At 42.4% G+C, this 22,244-nt stretch overlaps 1 protein-coding gene across 1 annotated transcript in view; it reads left to right on the top strand.

Moving 5' to 3' along the window:
* Positions 1–22,244, top strand: part of LOC138262270 (transcriptional regulator Kaiso-like) — a 297,541-nt gene that overhangs the window by 150,489 nt on the left and 124,808 nt on the right. Inside the window, exon 2 of the transcript XR_011199221.1 lies at positions 409–500. The gene's annotated coding sequence lies outside the window, so the exon portion shown is untranslated. The remainder of the gene's footprint in view (positions 1–408; positions 501–22,244) is intronic.

Raw genomic sequence — 22,244 nt, 5'->3', positions numbered from 1 at the left:
TATGAGAGGCTGAGTACTTGTGTACAACCCAAAACTAAGTGTCCCGCTGCACCTACCCTTCTTTGCTTGCTGTCATAATTTAAATGTATTCTTGTATAAATTCGCAAGGGCCTTTATATTCGACTTGACCATGGTGGCTAGTCGATCATAGTCCCTACTTACTCTTTCGGAGCCCTTTATCCTAATTACTGGAATCCTGGTGCAAGATTTTTTATCTGAAGGGAATAGATTTTCTCAGTCATACTGTATCCTATTTTATTTCAGTGCCAGAATGAGACTGATGTGTTTGCACTTGAAATTAGAATGCAGGCACACTTGAAACAAGCACATCAGTAACATAGCAGCGTGTCTGGTTGAGTTGGCTGTTCAAGTGCTATATTGCTTTGAAACAGTTTTGTTTTTATCCAGGGTCCTGTGGATTTGCAGACTTACTGAGAGAGAGCATAACCAAGCTAACTGTTTGATGTGGACGACCGCAGTGTGATTTGACTAAGAGAAAGGTAGGCATATTCTCTTCCATTTAAGTAAATGCAGACGCTGCAGTGAGTTCTGCCTTTCCAAGCTTGTGTTCACTGCCTCTTAGCCGAACTCTGTCTTTGGGACAAATGTTCTGAGTAATGCATGAAATCACACTGAGGCTCTTCTGATAAATGTGCAGCTTGCAAAGTCTCAAAATAGCAACAAATAAAATAAAACTATTTCGTGCAAAATTAGCTCTGTCGGTGATTTGCCGTAAGATAACTAGAAGGTTAACAGACTTGGTCAGCATCATTGCTCGACCTGAAGGTCACAGCAGGGGTGTGGAATGTAATAAAATATCTATTATTGATGGGACGGTTTGCTTCATAAATCTACTTGTCCTGAAAAAAAATCTACTTGCCCCTTTGTTGCCATGTAATACAGTGACAAATTATGGCAGCAGTCTTATTACCTAAGGGCTCTGATATCTGACTGTGCCAGGGCTAATACTATTGTAGGGCATGAGTTCTAGCAATTTTCTTATTTTTCCACCTCTCTGCAGATCTTCATACTGGGGCTGGTGGTAGGTGTAAGCAATAGTTCCAGAGTTGGGATGCTCTTTTGAGTCTGTGTAAGCCTACTAACTTGCATGTGGTGTGGGTTTTCACACGCTCTTCTCTAATCTTTTTCCATATTGAGAAAGGTTGGAAATGTAATCCTGACATGGGTCAGAAGTAAAACGTCTTCCAGGGTTTGGAAAAGTGGTTGGAGTGAAAGTGAACTTGTAAACGCTCAACAGATGTTCGCATGGGCAAATGTACACATGGATATTTTGCTCGTGCTAAAATATAGTTCACAAATATTTTCTAGGAGTACAATTTCCTGGTCTTCTACTGTAAATTCTTGTAAATTAATGACATATGTAAATCCGCACTTATGCAAAGACATACATACCATGGGTGCACTGTTGTGACTTTCTTTAAGAATTGAGTCCCTAATTAGGTCTGGCGTTAACCAAGACCTTTTGTTTTTATTAAAATGCTATTGTTCGCTCTCTCTATCCATCTATTAGCTGACGTCACTGTGAATGATTGCAATCTGATCTTTGATAAGTAGCATATCAGCACATAAAATAGTTTTGTTCAGTGCCAGGAACTACTATAACAAGGTGTGGTTTTTGAGACAAAAAAATATTTTAGCCAATGTTTGTTAAAATAGTGAGGCCCGGAAGGTCCCACAACAATAAAGTTGAACAAAAGCTATGCCAAAACAAGACACCGATTGACAAAACCAAAAAGACTGGCCTCCAACGTTGGACCTATTGGCATTGCCAATGCTTGTTTATTTTCATGTTTCCCATAGTCTTGTTGAAACTGGTTACACTGACTTTCCATTTTGACTATTTTTAGGAAATACTAGTATGCATCAGCACATTTTACTAAGTGAGGCTTCAAAGAAATGGTACCTAAAATTTCTCAGTAGTCTAGCAAAAGTTTTTGTTTCCTAGTTGCATTGTTTTGTGAACATTTTATTTTTGAAGCAGAGAATCATCAATCTTGCTTTAAACCTTCTGTAAACATTTGCATCTAATCAGAGAGCATTATATGTAGCTTCAGACTGTTAAACCTTGTAAACGTGTGCACTCATTTTTTTACTGGAACTGTTGTGTAGGCTCTCATTATTTTAATGAGACTAATGGATTTGAGTGGCAAAATCACTTGCACTGTGGGTGACTGAGTCTGAACCCACTACAGATGACACCTGTCGGCATAATCCGGGTTTTGTTCCGGCTAAGTAGCAGTGCCTCCTTTCCACCCAAGAGCAGGGATGATTGTGCAGCCGAGCTCATGACACAATTGAGTTTTCAGGGAAATCTTGGTCACTCGGATCGCATCCGTTTCTCTGAGTTACATTAGTCTCACATATACAAGGACAATCAGGGGCAGAATATATTTCAATAGATTTTATTGAAGCAACTGCATCCTAGATAATAAGTCATGTACTACAATAACTAGGACGATAAAGCATGATGATTAAAATTGTGAGACGGAGAGTAAAGCATAAACATAATGCTACCATATTGTCACTAGAATTGTTGAAATAATTCCTACCTAGGCTATGTTAGAGCACAGCATGTTAAGCTCTAGTTCTGCCCTTCAGGTTCCCCTGGGAAGACATCATCCCGCATACCTGAACAACAGGCTTGTAGTCTACATAAGCAGCTGTAGCGAAGCACTGAGCAAGCAGCATACAGTCATGGTCATCTGGCTGGAAACTCCCTCTAACATACATGGGTGAAAGTAGTGTTTTTATAATAAAACAGCTGATGTTCCAAGAAAGGATCCCTACGTAAGAGTGTGTATGTTTCCATGAACACTAGAGACAAAGTGTTACCACGTTTGTGCTTTCCTCAAGGCTACAGTAAGATAGGTTGCTGGCAGAGTGAAAGAAATGTCTTGTTTAAGAATGCAGTGTTGGCCTAGGCAAAGAGCAGCTAGATAGAGAGAAACAAAACAAGACCGCACATGTGGCTGTTGTTAAAATAATAAACAAAGCTGAATAAAATATATCTAGGTTAAAGTGCACAGTGGCAGGCCTAGTTCGCTAAAATACCATGTATGAAGCTGTAACTAAAATGGCTACACAACACCCTCCCCTTTCCGGTTCAAAGCCTAATTATGTATAAAAGCTATTAAAATCTAACCAAAGGCATATATAAAAATGTCAATAATGACAAATTAAAAAGACACTTGAGCATGTGTAAAAAGGACAATTTAAAAATGTTAACTGTGGTGTAAAAAAGGCCGCATTTCAAGTGCCTGAGTCATGTTGGAAGTTGCCAGTCGAATCAGGGATAATTGAAGACAGGAAATCTTCCACTTCGGCAGATGGTAAAGTAGGAAGTTTATCGCCAAGGAAAATGAAGGAGCATTCATGGTCCAAAGCCTGAGCTCCATCCAAGGCAGCAGCATTCCGTGGTGTGCCCAGCAATGGTTTAGAGCTGCATCCTCCATGAAGGGCAAATCATAAGCAACTTCCTGCAGCAAACGCACCCTCAACGCGCATGTCTGGTAATGAGCCCTCAGCGAGCACATCAACAGATCAGTGTCCAATGAAAGCAAGCGCTGCGTAGAAAGACAGACTTTCAGTGCATGTTCAAACGAGCACCAAAGGCACGAAACATGGGCTGCGCACAATGCAAAACTGGTCTCAATGACAGAGACCAGTCACACTCCAATTGCTCCAGGAGTGATGCTCCAAAGTACTGCATCATGCATTCACGACACAGCTGCGCTGGTGGGAGCGCTTTCAGTCCTTGTTGCAGTGGTACAGCCATTGTGCAGAAAAAGTAGCAATAGCAAGATGCCATCTATTATAGACAAAGTTATCGGAAATCCCCCCGAAAATACTGGAGAATATTAAATGAATGGCTGGTGGTATTAAACTGAATATAGAGGAGAAGGTGTGAACGAAACCAGAACCAACAGCCTTAAAGAAATTTGTGATCCCAGTAGTACTGGACGCATTAAATATTTGTCCCACGAGCTCACCAAAGTGTCTTTTAGAAAGTTAATTCTTAAAAGGGACTGTATCTCTGCTGATGACCTTGCCACCTGAAGCGCATAGGTCTCGCATGCAGGGGTGAGCGCCACGTGTTTTTGAAACAGTAAAGACTTGAATCTGCTCAACTTGTGAAAATTCACATTTGAAGTAGCGATATGGGGCCAAATCTCAGCTACTTCCCTTTGTCTTGTGGGAGGAAAAAATACATTCCTGCAGCATGTAACAATCTTAGAGACCGAAACAACATAGACTATGCCGGCTCGCATTCCACAAAAGTTAACTGCCATTGGAGAGCACCTGGAATGCAGGTCTAATCAAGGGGACTGGAACTCCCTTCGGATAACAAGCTAAGTTTGCTGTCGAAGCATTACACGTGCAAGGAGAGCTGTTTACAAACAATGGAATGGCTGACAGAAGTCTTTAATTCACTACCACTAAGAAACACCTCTTTCATGCCACTGAGACATGTGTACGAGAAGGACAGCTCCCACACCTCATGGATGTAACTATCTCCTAGCTTTTCATATCTGCCTACTGGAATGTGTTTTAAGCAAGACGTGAATTGAAGTGTTGAAATAGGCAGATTAATGACCCCATGTATTAACCACTCAGCAGAGGGTATTTCAGTCACAGTAAAAGGCAACTTTTCTAAAAAAATGTTAATGTTTAACATGACATAAGTCGCTTCTTTCTTTGCCATTAGTTGTTGTTGTTGCATTAAATTAAATGAGAAAAATATATCCCTTGCGCTAACGTGTTGCCAGGGTATGCGACCTGCATTCAGTGTCCAACCCAACTGCATGATGGACCTTAGTTGACTCTGTCCATAGTGTAAAGAAGACATATCACTTTGTATTATGTCTATTGCAGAAGAAACAATGTTGTTTAAGGTTGGTCAGACAAGGTATTAATCCCATTACCTACCACAGCTAATTCCTTCTGTAAGTTTTTCCGATCTATTTGCCTTAACCGGGCAACAGCTTCTTGTTGAGAAAGCTTCCAAATTTAATTATAAACTGCGTATAAGAAGCACTTTCTGCATTGTTTTCTGGGGACTAACAGGAAATCCTGTAGGTCAGTGTTAGTAGACAGGAGACTGAGGTGTTCTCTAACAGCATCTAGTGAGGAGCTCTTCAACCACTGCTGGCATTGTTTCCCTACGCTGTATATTGTTACTATACCCGCATGTTCGGATGATATATAGCGAGGGTCCGGCCTACTTGTTCTAAAAACCCCCATGGAGTTCATAAAACGTTTGACACCCATTGGCATCTACTGGCCCCAATAACCACCCGCCAGGATGTCACAATGAAGCATTAAACATGCCATTCTGGACCCATTCATCGAGCTGATCTTCAGTTGCATTTATATACTTTTGCCATTTGTAAAATTTTGCAGGGGCAGGAATACTGGGCACATTCAATTCCTTAAACTTTGCTAAGCCTAAACAGCTTGTCTGCTGTACAGTTTCATTTAAAAATATAATTTGAACAGGTATCATGCATTCTCTGAATAAAGTTTCCTTCCCCCTTATTTGCCAATTTTTTGTTCCCCACACACTTTTTAAGTCAATCGACTTCAGCCAATATTCATAGCCTTCTATAGCCAACCGGGAAACAAAGGAATCCGAATAAATGAATTTCGTATCTGTCAATAATGTATGTACATTTTCCATCAATGTCAATATGAATTAAAATGACTCAGCATTTTTAACATTGTGCCCAGAAAAATATGCACATTTTTCAGAATATGTTTTAGAACTCCCTTGTGGTGGAGTTGGACAATGTTCCCATTGTGGGTAATTAAAAATATTTTTGGGGGTACTTGCTCTATGAATGAAATGGTGTTCATAATAATTATAGCAAAACATGTCACCATAATTCTCTTTAGATTGATAGACATCCTTACTTTCAAATACAGTAAAATACTGCAATTCAGTCATCATAGAATCAACTTTCACATCCCAGTCATCAGAAACAACTCCGGGTATTATTACATCATTCATAGAAAGTTTAAACACATATGATATTTGAATGACCTCCGTGGGGCTGTATAAATCAAATGTGACTTTGTATTGGTATAGCCGAAATGTTCACGAAAGACAAGTCTCTGCGGACCTTGTGAGAAGAAAAATGCGGTTTTAGGACCTAATCCACCAGCTCAACTGTTGATCTTTCAGGAAGAAAACGACCATGTAGTAATAGAAAGAATGTTATGACAAAGCCAATCCAAAGTAGAAAAGCTAATACAGTCTAAGAAAGCCACAGATAGTTCCATGGGAAAATAAAGTAATTTGTTTTAAGCCAGTTTATCAGCTTACGTGTTTTTGGCATTTCTGATGTAGAAGAGGCAAATGAGTCAGAGAAAGTGTTGTTGATGTCGGCAAAGTATCCAGAAGCAGTTTGTGCAAAAACTGGAGCTGTATTTGTAGGAGGAGAACTGGTAGCTGTCTCCCGCGGTGCTTCACAGTAAATGGTGCCATCCGTCTGTGTTGAAGTTGTGTGAAATCGATCAGTAATTTCTGTATTGTTTTTTGTAACAGATGTTAGTGGAACTAATGCAAGATCATTTTCCACCCTCCCCAAGCTCAGAGAGGTCCAGCGTTGCTGCTCAAAACTTGTAGAGGGACGTCTTGACTAGTAGTGAGAGGGATTCGGGAACTACTGGCTGCTCCTCTTGGTCTGCTGTGCAGGATCGGCCACATAGTGAAAGTTAACATTGTCGATAGATACAAAGCGGTTTCCTTTAGCACCAGCCAACGGTGGTAGAATGACAGTTCTGGTACCGTATAGTCCCAAGACAGGGACCGGTGAACAATAAGAAGGACCAAACTCGTTTCTCACAGAATTGTTTTCACGTACTAGATCCCCGATCTTTGGAATCCAGCCAGTAGGTGTTATTGGTACATCCTTAATCCCTGCAGAGGTAGCAATGGCAGAAGCGTTGTCGTCACAGAACTGTTGAAATTCCTACAAGAAAGTGATACGTTCATTGATGTCAAAAGGTCTTTCTGCTGCCTTCACACCAGGACCATCAATATCTAGAACATACATTTGAGTTCCAAACAGGCACTTGTATGAAGTACGACCCCCCCCAGGGTCCTTCTAGGCAGATTAAGTGCTCTCTGGACTCCATACAGGTGATTAAGCCAACTACGACGTGTACCTAATACTCTGGCTGTTAAGGACTGCTTCAAATCACGGTTTTGTCGCTCCACAACACTATTTCCCTCGTGATGAAATGGGGACGAGTAATGAAGTTGGACCCCTAACGAAGCCATAACGTCTCTGAATGCCCTTGAGGCAAAAGCAGGGCCCTGGTCCGAGTGGAAAGCCTCAACTGCATATTTGCTGATAAAGACTTGCAAATCTTTAATAACAGTCCGAGCGTCAGCCGAGCATTGTGGCCAGACCCATAGAAATCTGGAGCAAGAGTCGACCACTACTAAGATGTATTTGTATGCACTGTCCGGAGTTAGGGGACCACAATGGTCCAAGTACACACATTGTAAAAGTTTGTTAGAAATTAGGAGGAGTGTCTGTGGTGGGCGTTTGACAGTGGAACCCCTAATGTGTTGGCAGATATCACAACAGAGGACATACTGCTTGGTCTGTTTGTATAGACCTGGCCACCAATAACGTGCTTGCAATAATGATATTGTAGCCACCACACCTCATGGGCAGATGCAACCCCCTCATGCGCTGCTTTAATCAACCCTGGTCTTCTGTCTTTATTGGGAATTACTCGAACTCCCACATCTGATATTTTCACTTCTGTGTCAAGGAAGCCTCCCATTCGGTAGGAATATTTAGCGGAAAATGCTTTTGGATAGGGTGTGCCTTCAGCAGTGGCTTTCACAGAAGCCCATATGTCATCACCTGGTTTCGTTTCAGAATGAGGTACTGCAGCAACAGAAGCCATAGCTACTGCTGATTTGGCTGCCTCATCAGCCAGTGTGTTTCCAGCAATATGTATTCCAATGCACTGGTGTCCAAGTGTATAAACAACATGAACATTTGGAAGCGTTTCCTTCAGGTCCGCTGCTTTCCCCCACAGAAGTCTGCACTTAATTGTGTTTCCTTTGGAATCTCTGAACCCATTCTGGATCCAGCAATGCAGGTATTCATTAAAGGACTGGACACAATAGTACGAATCACAAACAATCACTGTTAGCTGTGCAGGATCCGTATGTTCCAGTGCCCTCACCAGAGCCTTTAGCTCTGCTAGTTGTGCTGCGCAATCCCCTAGGGTTTGCATGAATGTATGCTGGGGCCAACATTTATTATCCTCCATGTAGCCACTTACAACTGCGCAAGCAGCGGAGTATTGGTGCTTTGTGCCTATTGCAGGTTGTGCTGAGCCATCAGTGTACATGTCTCTTTGATATAGATCAATAGGCAATGAATTTGTCAGAACTAGGTATTCTTGTTCATATTGCAAAAATTTGTGGGATTCTAATTTTGGGTCAAAGATATAGTCAACATCACTGGCTGTCAAAGACATTGCCCATTGAATTATAAGTGGATGTAATGCTTTAGCTTTTGGAACGCTTGCTTTGGTAACAGCCTTAAGGGCTGGAATTGGAGTTACGACAATAATGCGTTTCCCCTGGGCCAGTGGTTTTTGTTTAATGACAGCCATCTGAACAGCAGTGAGAATTTTCTCAGTGGGAGCAAAGCGTTGTTCTGCTGTTGAATACAAATGTGATTTGTATGCAATCGGGACTGACACACCCTCATTGAAAGTTACTTAGGTGAAACCAGTGGCACCAGCAATTACTCTGATCACCAGATGTTTTTTTATTGTCCCTTGTGTGTAAGTGTTGTGCTGCTTGCGAAGCTCTGAGAATGAGTGTGTGTTTGACTGTCCAGAATTTACTGGAAAAGTCAGGACGTATTAAGTCATATAATGGTTTTATATGTGATGCGTAAACTGGAATGTAGTTCTGCCAAAATCTAGGAAACTCAATAGTGATTGGAGTTTTTTAATGGTATTTGGTGGTTGTAACTGTGCCTATTTTTCCAAGAATTGTGGTGCTAGGGTCTTTCCTTCACTTGATAGCTCATATCCCATAAACAGGATGATAAGGAAGGCTATTTTTGTTCTCTTGAAATTGAATTTATACCCAATTTCACACAACAATGCAGGCTACCCGTCTTAGATGTTCAGGAATTCATCATCCATGAGATAAATAACATCTACATAGGACAATGCTTCAGGGTCAATATTGTGCAATATTGAAGTCACACGAGCGGCGAGCAGTCCTGGACTGTTGTTGTACCCCTAGGGTAAACAACAGGATTTTTTCTGAGAGCCTAATACGTTGAAACTTGTTAGGCCTCTACTCTCAGGTGCTATATTTTGACAGAAGAAACCATTGGAAATGTCCAGTGTTGTTTTGTATTTTTTGCGCACTATGTTGTTCATGAGTGCTTTGCTGTGTGAGTTTTGTATAGCATATGTGCGTGTATGACTGTTTAAGTGTCTGTAGTCTAAGATTATTCAGTACGAATGGTCTGGTTTAGCTACTGGGAATAAGGGATTATTCATTGGTGAGACACAGGGTTCGATTACGCCCTGGTACTCTAGTTGTGTGAGGATTTCCCTCACGGGTGCTTTAGCATCATCATTTATTGGATACTGTGGTATGATAGGGGAAATCTTTATCCCACCCTACGTGGTTGCGATATAACACGGGTGCCTGCGCCAATGCCCAATTGATGGCGTAGGATTCTGCGAGCTCATCAGGAACAAGGGGCAAGAAAGGTTTGATAACATCTTCCCCATATGGGCAAGTACGGACAAATTCAGGTTGCCTATCCCTTTCGGCCAGTAGAATATCATATATATATATTTACAACGCTGTCCCAAAAGATTACGTTGATTGCGCGTTCAGTGTCTCCTTCTAACTGTAACATTACTTTTGTACACCCTATCAGGTGTGGGGACACACATGTCCGCAGTTTCAACTTGTAAGAAGTCATTGGTTGCTTTCACCTCGCCGTGCTGTCTAATAGCACTAATGCCCACTTCTTCTTCTTCAATAGTGCCCTATTGAGTGGCATGTCGAACTGCAACTGCTGCCACTTTTTTCTTTTTGAATTGGGGTTTTTGCTGGGGAAGTTTCTCTTCTTTCTGTAGAGCGTTGTGATTCCTGTCTCGGTTTCACGTACTCAGTTCTTCGCTCTGACCGCCCACCTCTCTTACTACGTTTTTCCGGTGAGTCCTGAAAGGAACGAGATTGGCGTGTATCAGTGTATTGATATCTGTCAGGCGTTTTTTTATTATCACTATTTCTTAAGATTATATCTATTCTGTGGGGTCTCTGTATGCGGTGATTCTCCCCTTTCTTTTTTAGGTGTTTGTTGTTTTTTATCCCAGCGTTTCTTAGTACCCTCAGGAACTTGCTTGGTAGAATCTTTATTCGATTTACCCTGTAACTGTGGTTTTGTGGGTCTGCCCCCCAGGCTATCTCGACCAATGCTAGAGTAGGTCTCCACGATAAGGTTTGGCAGCTCACGTTCTTGATCCTGTGGAGGAACGTCCCGCAGCCGCATGCGCACCGCTAGTGCTACTGCTTCCCCTTTAAGGTTACTTCATATAATTGAGGATACTGTGTGCAAAATTGCCCATTTGTTGCATCCCCAAGTCCAGGGCCGGGGCAGCCCCGTATTCATCTTGAATTTGTTTCAACACTTCCGGTAAGTTGGCAAGTGTCGGTGTACCATATGCAGTAGTAGAGAGTGTGGCAAATACCATGCCCCAAGTATTATAGTTGTCTACTCTGGAAACTATCCGAAATGGCAAGCACATAGTTAATATTCTGTGATTATCTGGCGGTCCCGTATGGGGAAATACTGCTTCCAGAGATTTTAATTTTTGAGCTAACCAAAACTGAATCTCTTCCCGCTTGGTGGGTACTTTACACATGATCAAATGTACAGTCGCCAGATTAATGCCTGGCGCCACTGCATGTGGTTGTGCCGGAGCAGCACGTGCGGGATTTGTATTTAATGTTTACATTACAAACTGTACTAATTGTCTGTACATTGCCATAAACTAAGCATATAAGCGACGGACTTCAGCTGCCGTTAAGTTCACTGCGGAAGGGTGAGGTGTATAAGTGTCCAATAAAGACCAGGTAGGACCTTCATTACTTAGAGGACCTAACCTAACGTGTAGAATTGTATGGGGTAGGGCGCCATCAAGCCAATTATTATGTTCTTGATAAGATAGTTATTTCTAAATATGCATATGCTCTGTATTGTGCAGGTGCGTTTGCTGGTGTATAATGATGAAGTGTATTTGTGTTCCGATCAGCTGCTGGAAATGTGACCCAAGAATAAAAACATTCTGTTCTATAGGCTGGATGAGCCTCAACAACAAATGTGACTGGACTCCCATGGGCCGTTAGGCCATGTGCCAGTAAATGTGCAGTAAGGGGTGGTCACCTATTGACTGCAATTGCTACCTCTTGCATATTTGCCATGATGAATGGTATATTTTGTTCAGAGATAAGCACACCAAATGGGGATTATCCTTTTAGAATTCAAGCTTGAACAACCTTCAGCGTTAGTTAGGTACTCCCTACTTAGCTGAGGAAGAAAATCCTCAATACCACGGACGTCTCCGTATATAGTACTGAGATGTCTTTGTATGTAGTGAGACAGAGATACGTAGGAGGACCCGAAAATTAGAGCTTGACAAAATATTGGCGGCGCCATGTTGCGTAGTCTCTCATTATTGTAATGAGACTACTGGATTTGAGCGGCAGAATCACTTGCACTGTGGGGGACTGAGTCTGAACCCACTACAGGTGACACCTGTCGGCCTAATCTGCTCCAGCTAACTAGCAGTGCCTCATCTCCACCCAAGAGCAGGGATGATTGGGCAGCCGAGCGAATGACACAATTGATTCCTCAAGGAAATCGTGGTCACTCAGATCGCATCCGTTTCTCTGAGTTACATTAGTCTCACAAATACAAGGACAATCAGGGGCAGAATATGTTTCAATAAGATTTTATTGAAGCAACTGCATCTTAGATAATAAGGTGTGTACTTCAATAACTATTACGATAAAGCATGATAGGATTAAAATTGTGACAAGGAGAGTAAAGCATAAAAATAACGCTACAGTATTGTCACTAGAATCGTTAAAATAATTCCTACCTAGGCTATGTTAGAGCACAGCATGTTAAACTCTAGTTCCGCCCTTCAGGATCCCTTGGGAAGATATTCCTCATACCTGAGCAAGAGGACTGTAGTCTACATAAGCAGCTGTAGCGAAGCAATCAGCAGAAAGTCGTGGTCATCTGGGTGGGCCCTATTGAAGTGTGAGAAAAGGATAATACCATCATTACAAATTATGGTATTGGTGCCCATTATCACTAAGAAGTAGCCATATTGGGTGTCTAGTGAGCAAGGGCAGTGAAATAACTATAACAATCAACGCCCCCATACGCTCCCAGATAACCACACCACATTTGTATCATTGCCAGACATTCCCACCATGAAAGACCTGGTATATCAGTGACTAATCAGTATTTGAAACGGTCTGTCCCCCAGCAAAAGTATGTAAAACTCTTATGTATTTCTCATTGGATTCCACATATAACACAGGTAAACATGATTTCCACATTGATTCAAAGTGGTCACCCCTGCTCATGAGACCCCGCAATATCTTTTCCATGCCAAATATATCCCACACTTGGTATAACCAGGATCTATCAATAGGTGTTTCTTTTTTTGCTCCAGAGACCAAAAGTTGCCTGTTTAGCTGCTCACAGTAATAAGGTAATCTGTCAACGATTTTGTGACTTTAAGGGCTAGGAGCGGCAGTCTGCCACCCTGAGCATATAAGCTGGCAGTCTAATCAGTCTGAGCTCAAACATCCAATCAGCTTGTCAAGAACTAAAATCACACAATGTTTCAGATTCAGGGAGGGATAATCAAGCTTTACTTGTTCAAATGACTTGATGCCCTGAACATCAACAAAATTCCCTACTTGCTTACCTTTGGCTGTCAGCCATGTTGAGTATAGGCCTTGAATCATGCCTGGGGTGAATTCAGGATTTCCAATAAAGAGGGAAAGAGGACATGGGCACGTCGATAGCCCTATCTTTAACATGACAGTATCCCAAGAGGACACTGTAGGACTCTTAACGGGTAGAATAAAAACCGCATGAGTGGTATAACCTAGTCAGCCAGGGTCAGATGAGATCAACAGGGTCAGATAAGATAACCATGATCCATTAAATGCCAAGATTTTACAATTGCCGTCCTCCCACTATTCAACCATATATCCTAACAGCATGATAGTAACTTGTAATGTGGGGAACCCACAGTCCCCCTTCACCACTTGGGGGTATACATCATACACCTACAGAGCTTTGCTTTCTTACCTCCCCACTGGAAGTTATTCAGTGTATTAGAATGCCCTTTGATGTTTTCAGGGGAAGACCTTGAGCCAAGTTTAAGAATATAGGAAGGGCCATCATTTCAACTACATCAATGCATCCCACTCAGGAAAGGCCCCTATTATGCCACCTCTGCACTTGCGAACAAAGAGAATGCGGAAGAGCTGCGTAATTAACAAGAGACGATTCCGCTAAAGAGGAAAATATCTTGACCCTTAAGTAGATAATGTGTTTTGGGTCCAGGCTAGAGGAAAGCTCAATTGTATGGTGGCCCAGTTGGGTTACTCACCTGGGATTAATAAATTCACAGTCATTTCGTTTTATTGGTTTTAAAACCCAAAGCCCGGCCGCATCTATTCAACTCCCCTAGAAGGGAAGTGAGTGATCAACTGGAGTCAATAATACATCTTTTTATATAGGCAGATTTTATGCTCCACTTTGCCTGTAGTTATCCCCTTAATTTCTTGGTTGACCCTATGTTTGTCAGTGGTTTCATATATCAAGCAATCAGGAGTCGGGACATCGGGCAGCTCTGCCGCGTACCTTTCTCAATTTGAAACAGGGCAGAGGCTTCACCAGTAGCAGAAACTATAGCAACTTATTCTACATAATTGCTAGTTATATATGCTATATGTTTGTCTCAGAACCCGTAAGTCTAAAGAATTTTCCACAGGAATAGCTAATGCACCATGTGCACTCTTTTCCAGCATTCACAGGTAAGAATTTTATTTTTAAAAGTTTTGTTTGCCTGTGTGTGGAGTTGTGGACGCTAACAAAGTGCCTTACTCGACCTTTTAATCCTTCTTTTGACTTAAGTATACTGAAGAATAAGGATAATCCAGCCGAATCTTAGAACCGAACCCACAGCACTTCCTGCTCAGCAGTCCCTGACAGTGAACCGTACCATCATAATTGGCATCAATGGCAATGTCCATCAATAACAGTGCTTGCCAGCCGAGGAGTAGATACATAGTGGCAGTGAAGCACCCAGCCTTTAATATAAAACAGCACATCAGTGAGGACAGTCATCACCGTAGACTGTAAAATTACACTTATATGTATCTAACCATAGCCTTTCTATGCTTCAGATTCCAGTGATGATTGACCACCATGAGAGATCATATAATCTCAATACGGTCCCCAAAGATGTAGGAGCCTTTGTCACAGGTGCAGCAGACTTGGAAAGCGTTTCTCGGCTTCATTATAAAAGGGAAATCTGAGAGCCACAGCACAGTCAGAAGACACACATCGCATCAACCTGAGGGATATACAGCATCTTTGCATTTCTTCTCCAGAAACTAGCTTGAGTTTTAGAAGGTCTGTTATCTGCCCAAGATAACCAGCCATAAGTCTGAATATAACTACCACTCGTAGGACAATGATGATTGCATCAACAACCCTTTCCCAAAAACTGCTTTTCAAAGGGTCAGATGCATGCAATGCATATGAGATCAGCTCTATCCACCATACAGGCTCACCAGCTATTATTATAACTAGGAATAATCTATGAAGAATTGCTGAACTCAGTATCCTCATCAGATATTCGCATTATGAGAAACCTAATATTGAGAGTAGTTGCCTGATGTGCAATCTTCAGAGCCAATCATCATGCAGCCATTTAGAGGTCACATCTTGAGGTGATGGGCTTGGCAAAGGTGTTAAACTCTCCGTGCACATGTAGTTACATCTCCCCAGCACTGCTGACACTTAGAAACGTCATTTATGTCTCCCTGATGCTGTACATTCCTTCTCAAGGCCCTCTCATGGGGTGATGGAAAAATGCAGTACCATACTCGGAGGCATTGACATTACTGCAATGCTCTGTCAATGCCGAGCCATTTGATATTAAGGAGAATTTCCAGCAAGATGGTCATCATTAATATAATGCACAGGACTAAACACCAAATTTCTTTCATGTATAATCACAGCGTATTCGCCTTCTATTGTTTTTTTCATATGTGTTTTCATAGCTGGCTGTAGCCACAAGAGACATACATTTAAATTGAACAAAAATGGCAGCAAGGGGACCATCTACTGCACCACTTGTAGTAATCACCTAGTTCAGTACAAACGCTGCCCACCTGTAAAGACCCGCCACTAAATGGTCAGTCATTAGAAACATTTTTTCATAATAGAGAGGAAACAAAGATACAAAATGTACAAAAGGAAGAGTAATCCAAGAAGCAATGCAAGACGAGTAAGTCCTTTGTCTTTTTAATCTTCATCAAAGTGTGCAAAAGCAGCCTAAGTGTTTTGCCTTTTCACAGGTTTATTCAGGGCAACATTAATTGAAGATGACATATAGAACCAGTAACGTCACTCATCTGCAAGATTAGCCCGGTATCCATCGTACTCTGCTGCCCTGAGGAAACCTGTGAAAAGGCAAAACGCGTTGGCTGCATTTGCACACTTTGATGATGAACACAATTACACTTAGTATCTTTGTTGCCTCTCTATTATGAACGAATTCAGCCATGGGTTTGTGATTGATAAATCTTCCCACAGATTCCTCATCTTCTGATTGCGCCTTTGATGCATTAGATGGATCTCCAGTGCCATCAGGTGGTGCATGTAGCTCCTCCTCTGGCGGTGACATCGTTTGGGCTTATAAGGTGCTGACATAAGCTCCTGGTTTTTCATGCATTATCGATGCAGTCCAAAGCTCTCTTAAAGTGTCTCATTGACAAATTCCTCCACTATTTGACAGCAACGAGGTCATCTCTCTCTTCAAAGGACTTCAGACTTCTAGCCTTGCAGGTGATGATGTAAGATGTCCCTTTTGGACACCCATGGCGACTTTATGTGGTGTCCAGGGTTGGGACATGGCACTGTAGCCTGTGACTCTTGCACCTCCATGCTCCCAAAGGTTGTTAAAGAACAGGAGGCGTAGGTTTTTACGTCTAGGGCCCACAATGAGACTTTGTAGTGAGCTCCCTCTACCAGAGTTAAGTCATCTTTCAGGGAACGATAAGAGACCTTCCTACAAAAAGTACCACAGGAAAAAGTCATTGTCTTCTTCCTTTAAGAAAATGTCTTGTTCACAAGACCATTCGGAGTCTTAATGCTCTTGCCTGGTTGTGGGCTGTGCTTCGATGTTAGGCAAACACCCGTACCCTTGGTGCCTAAAAAGTTGAGACCGAAGTTCCCTGGTCCTTTCCCAACCCCACGCAGATTGAGGCCTTTGCTAGCTGAATATTTTCAGAGCAGCTCTTTAACCCTCTTGGGAACTCAACAAAGGGGGTAGGGGCCCGTTCCTGCTTGCTTGGTGACTGGTGGGTTTGATTCGTGACTCTACAAAGCCCTGTGCTTAAGGCAAGGTCAAAAACAGCTCTGGTGCCAGCCCCTGTTTACCTGTTATCCGGACCCTTCTTCTGCATTGAGTTCAGAGTCAATCATGACGATGCCTACCCAGCTGGCTTTGCTGACAGCCAGAGAGTTGATGTGCATAGCATTATTCGTGTGATAAATGAGAAGGTCAAGTCAAATATTAACAATGAATTCAAAGCCTGGGTGGCACTTGCTAATTTTTCTGGGAATTAGGTATGTTGAGTGTATTGTATTGGACTGGGTGAGGATAATAATAGATACCTTTGGTGGACCTTGTCCAGTCTGTCTCACCAGCCGTGTAGGTTCTCGCTATCCTAATGAGGCTACTGAATTTAGGCAGCAGAATCGCATAGATTGTGGGGTACTAAGTACAATTCCACACCATGTGACGCCTGTCGGCCTAATCAGGGTTTTCCGGCTAACTAGTAGCGCCTCATCTCTGCCCAAGAGCAGGGATGATTGTGGCAACTGGGCACATGACGAAAAAGACTCCTCAGGGGAATCGTCATTGATCTCGTCCCTTTCTCTCAGTTACATTAGTCTCACACGGGCAAAGACAAACAAAGGCAGCATATAGTTCAATAAAAATGTATTGAAGTAACTGCATCTTCGATAAAATGGCATGTATTGCAATAACTAGGATGATAAAACACACTAAAAGCAAAAGGGTCACAAGGAGTGTGACACACAAAAATAGTCCCACCATACTGCCACTAGGAGTGAAATATATTTTCCTACCTAAGCTATATTAGAGCAAGCCCTAATCCGCCCTTCAGGTATGGCCCCTGGGAAGACGACATCCCTCATACCTGAGCAGGGAAGCCTGTAGTCTAGAGAGATGCCGTCCCCATATGGGCCAGGGATTCGGTAGTCTAAACTAGCAGCTGTAGCGAAGCAATCTTCAATCAGCGTGCAGTCGTGGTCATCTGTCTGGAATCTCCCTCTAGCGTGTACCGGACAAAGGAGGGTTTTCATAATAAAACAGTTGACATTCTAAGAAAGGGTCCCCATTTAGGAATATGTATGTTTCTGCGAATGTTGGAGACACAGCGTAACACTTTTGCTGGCAACCTATCTGACTGCAGCCTTGAGGAAAGCACAGAGTGAAATGCTAAGAATATGATGCTTTCCTAGGCGAAAGAACAAATAGATAGAGAAAATAAAACACCGCAAATGTGGCCGATGCTAGAAAAAAAAGTGATGCTGAATAAAATGTATCTGAACTAAAGTGCACAACGGCAGGCCTCGTTTGCTAAAACAACATGTCTAAAATATGGCTAAAACAGCTATACAACTCACCAATGTCCATTGTGTACAGTAATTCTAATCCTCTGTGACTGGAAAACCTTCCTTCCCCCCCAAAATATCCGACGTCTGTCTTAACTCTCCAGTCAGCAGCTAAAAGTCAGAAAGTGGCAGGAAGGGATAGTGAAATTCTGTTTTAGTTCCTGAGACTAAGATATGCAACCATCAACATATAGCTCCCACATTAATGCAAGCTCCTTTTCACCCATTTCCCCAGTGGCCTGATTTCGTGTCTCCTTTGCAGCAAGTAGACCCCCTAGAAATATGCTGGGGATGTACAGTGTGCTTGGTTGCTTTCTCTCCTTAGAGGAGCACCCGGTAGTGTCTTGGCACCTTTAGCAAGCATGCTTTTTGTCTGGTCATACCTGGTTGCCTGATGAGCGTTAATCCTTTCTTTTAATCTGAGCCTAAATGGTTGTGTATCTCTACAGGTTTCTACCTAGTCATCAAACCACTTCACCACCCATTGCAAATGTGCAGCGATGTAATATAGCTCATAATCTGGGTCACTAAATCCTGCCTCCTTCATAGGTAATTTCAGTTTCTTAAGCACAGCATCCACCTATCTGTATCCCATATCAAGCTTACCAGTATACTGTCCAACTTCCCAAATAATATTTCGTTCAATTTCACCACCAAGGTGCTCAAATAAAATCGTAACTTTGGTAGTGCCAACCATCTTTGACATTGATATCCTCCCCATCACTGAGGGCAGTAGTGTTTTCCTGAAAGCTACTCTGCCCTTCAAATGTGTCATTGCTTCTTTGATGTTTCAATCAATGATATTTATCACTTATGGTGAATTTGCACCTCTTGAAATGTGAATAAAGCAGGTTCCCATCTAAGGGTTGTTATGGCTGTGGCAGTATCTCCCTCCTAAAATCGAGGTACATCAGGAAGAGAAATGAATTGTGCTACTTGATTTTTCATGCGAGATAGCCTGCCCAGATAATTCAGTTTAACTATAATTTGGTCTGCCCCAATCTGTTCATCACCAAGAAATAACAGTATAACACCCTCACATAGAGATAGCACCTAGGTATCAGTTCCTAACATTATTCTAGTCTTATGCAGGATTACAATGAGAGCCTCTCAAGTTGTACTCGGGAGTGCCCTCTTTTGAAGAGCTACTGAATAACTGGTGTGATGTCCTCTGTAGCCCAAATATTTTAACCTCCTTCAGAGAACAGTCAAACTTTCCATTTTGTTTGTTCCCTGGAATGCCGGTTCCACAGTTTTAGAATTCCCAGGAGCTGTCACCTTTCTATCCTTTTTGTCCTCTACTTGTTTTGCACCTGTCTTTTTTGTGTCATTGTAGGCCCCCTGTTCACTACTTTGAAGGCTTCCCATTTTCTCTGTTTTCTTTAAAGTAGTTGTGTAGTTCGCCCCGATCGTGCCTCTGAAGGCAGAGTTATCCAGTGCACTGACCTGCAATCTTCAGGTAAATTATTGTAGCACCCCCTCCATTTGAATACCGTCAACAGTGTACAGTTGATACTTAGTGTGTGTCACTCATGTGCACAGCCGAGAGGTGCATAATATTGTATTCAATCTCATCTGTAGGTCATGCAATTATGAGTAGAATAAATATATTTTGGTTCTGTGCAATCCACAATGCTTGATTCTTTGGGTTGCAAAGTGTTTGCCTTCTCCAGCTTGCTCTCCACATTGCTAATGCCATCTTTTTGGAAGATCTCCAGGGTAGGCTCGTGGACATGCTATTTGATGGAGAGCAACCATTTGAAGAGAAGACCCGCTCTTTCTTGCATTATTTCAAGAATAGCAGGGCGGTAGCTCATGATTAGAACTGGCCTCTCCTACACTGCAATTTCACCAACAGTATAAGAGGTCCTGTGGTTGTTCTAGGAATGTGCTGTACTGACAGACATCTGTTCTCAGCTTGTCTGAATGTCACAGAAAATGTATCGGTCCTTCAGAGGCAGGGATGGATCAGCAGCAGATTCAGACCCATCATTCTTTATGGGCTCTACCTCCCCTAAGGCTCTTGATGCATTTTAATAATCAGGAATCCCGATATGTAGCTCATGATAAAAGAATTTTGATTTTTTGTAAAGTGATTATATATAAATAAGATGAATAAAATACGATTGTTGCATGAACAAATACAAGATTAAGGCTACTGACAAGCAATAAATGCATATGGTGTAACCTATGGTAAATAAAAAACACTGCAAATTCTCTAGCAAGAGCGACCAAAAATGACCGAAGCAGAGAGTCTCACCTAAAACAATTGGTTTAAGAAGAACCATACAGAAACCACTCTACTCTTGTCCCCAGTGGCGTAGCACAATTATTGATATTTGAGGCAGGTCCCACTTATACCTTCATAATTGCTTTCCTCATTAAATGTGACTGGGCCAAATTTGTGCCCTTTTTCCCACATGCTGGAGATTGTAAATGTATCCAGGGTATGGGGTCTCCAGGGAAGAAAACAAATAAACTAGCCAAAATGTGGCAAATATATATATTTTTTTAAATGTGAAAAAAGAACTGTGAGAGACAGCGTATTTTCCCCCCCAAAAAAGTAATCAACAAAAGCTGCCGTCTTCCTAGCTTTCAAAAATACAGTGACATGTAAAAAAAAACTAGAATATTTGTAGTTTCCTAAGTAGTGATTAATGCAAAATTAATATTTTTGCAATTTCTTTCTACTTGCAGTTTGAGGACGGAGGAGGTGGTGAACCCACAAAATAATACATTTCTGAAAAGTAGACAACATTCTGAAGTCCGCGAAGAGTCTTTATTGTGTAGAGCACTTGTGTTTTTCTAAGTAAACACGCAGTGGAAATAAAAAAAAATATTGAAAGAAAGTAAGAACCAATAGAAATGGGCCCAATATTTTCATCTGCAACTTTTTGCCCCAATGGCCAATGTACAAAAGTAAAGTACTGTAAATTTCATCAGGTTCGTCTGGATTTTTAGAGTTTGTCAGATGTCAAAAACACCTGGCATCCAGAGCCATTAACCAAGCTGCAATTTATAAGATTTTTTTCATTGAAGTTTGACAATCCATCAAATTATAAAGTATAATGAAGGAAAAAAGGGTATGAAGGAAATCCATTCATTTTGTGAATGCACCGAAGAATTTGACTTCAGGAACTTGAGGTATTTGTTGCACTCAGAATTTGAAGTTACCTGTTGTAGTTTAGGATTCAGAGGGTGTTTTATACAATTGGTTCTGTTTTTTTGCAAGTGACATACATTTAGAATTTAAAAATGAAGAAATATTCAATTGGCAATAACAAACATACTACTACTTTGCATCCCCACACCTATTCAATAAAAGGTGTGGCCCACATGATTGAGTCGGTTATATGGAACAGGAAAGGGCTTAAAACACAACATGGCAACGTCAAGATTAATTATTCTTGAAATGTGAATAGTTGTTGTATTATGTCTTGGGGTGGCAGGCACTCTGGCTAAATAAAACCCAGTCTTTAAAAACTAGAAATCTGGGGGGGCGTGGTCTGGCCACAGGAGAAGATGGCTGACTAGACTGGGAGCTCTGCGAGGCGGTAGGCTTTGGTCAGGGGCGGAGGTGCTCCGAATGCCGCGCACCCTTACATTCAGGCCCGGGAGACCCTCCTGATGTTGGATGCTACTTGGGGAGCCGAGGTGGGGGCACATTGAGCCGTGCCGGAGAAAAACCACGGAGAGGAGGTCTGCTGGGGGACTAAAAGCCGCAGACCACAGTGAAGACAGGGTGCGGTCGCTGGGGCAGGCCGACGGCACAGCAATGCGGCGCCGGAGGGCTAGATGCCACACACCCCTACCTCTGAGCCTGGGAGACCCTACTGACACCGGACACCGCTTGGAGACTCGAGGTGGGGGCATGCTGCATCGCAACGGAGAGGAGGCCTACTGTGGGGCAGGAAGCCGCGACTCGTAGTGAGTAAGGCGCGATCCCTGAAACAGGAGGGTGGCGGTGCACCGCAGATACAGAGGGCTGGACCCGGCACTGCCTGCCTCCCCCTCTTCCCTACGTCCCACACCCCACCTCCCCAAGACCGAGAGCTTTGTGATGATCTTGTAGTGGAGGTGGTGGCGCTATGGATCCCAGGCATTCCCCTACCTGGCCTCCGAGGAGATGCCTAATCTTGTCTGAGGAGTCGGGTAACGGATTCGCCGAGTTATTCCGGGATGAGGATGTGA

The sequence above is a fragment of the Pleurodeles waltl genome, chromosome 2_1, assembly GCF_031143425.1.
Source record: "Pleurodeles waltl isolate 20211129_DDA chromosome 2_1, aPleWal1.hap1.20221129, whole genome shotgun sequence".
Classification (NCBI taxonomy): domain Eukaryota; kingdom Metazoa; phylum Chordata; class Amphibia; order Caudata; family Salamandridae; genus Pleurodeles; species Pleurodeles waltl.
Note: the sequence above shows the minus strand (reverse complement) of the source record. Positions and strands in the feature narration are given on the sequence as shown.